The following is a 697-nucleotide window of genomic DNA, read 5'->3' on the forward strand; positions in this document are numbered from 1 at the left end:
GGAAGTATATAAATGAAGTCATAAGTTTACATAAATATAAGGAACATTTTTTTTCTCTGGTATTCATGAATTTTTCACTAATTAAAAACTCTGTGTAAAATATCTTATGGTCCAGATAACAAGTATTGACAGATTAAAGATTGCATCAAGTTCAAAATGTAGCCTTTGTCGTATTCTGGACGCTGTATAATCACCTACAGAAGTAGTGCGGGTAAACTGGAAACAAACACATAGACGAGTCAGTCCTGGGACAGCAGCTGGTGCCCGAGCCCCTCCTCTCCAGACACCCCACCCCTCCCCATTCTGGGCTCCAGCTGCTTTGAGAATTCAGAGAAACGTGAAGGACCAAGCAGATCAAGGAGAGAACTCTGTGGCTGGCTTTATTCTGACATATAGCTAAAAGCTGCTGGTAAAAAAACTGAAAACCCAATCCAGCTTTCTAGCTGAGATGTGAACAGGACAGAGCAGACAGCCTCCTGCTCTCAGAGTGGCTCGAGCAGGCTGGGCTCCCAGGCTGGACCCACCAGAGGACCGCCCAGAGCAGCTCCTGCAAGGGAGGGTGGCCCCTCAGTGGTGGCTGACCCCCAGATGCCAGGGCACTTCTGTGTTAAACACTGGCCTCTGAATGAAGAGGCCCAGGGCAGGGCAGCCCTGTGACCCGTGATGCTCTGGGCCCTGTTCCCTCCGAGAACGTGCA

This window comes from Ovis canadensis, chromosome 18 (assembly GCF_042477335.2).
Source record: "Ovis canadensis isolate MfBH-ARS-UI-01 breed Bighorn chromosome 18, ARS-UI_OviCan_v2, whole genome shotgun sequence".
Lineage (NCBI taxonomy): Eukaryota > Metazoa > Chordata > Mammalia > Artiodactyla > Bovidae > Ovis > Ovis canadensis.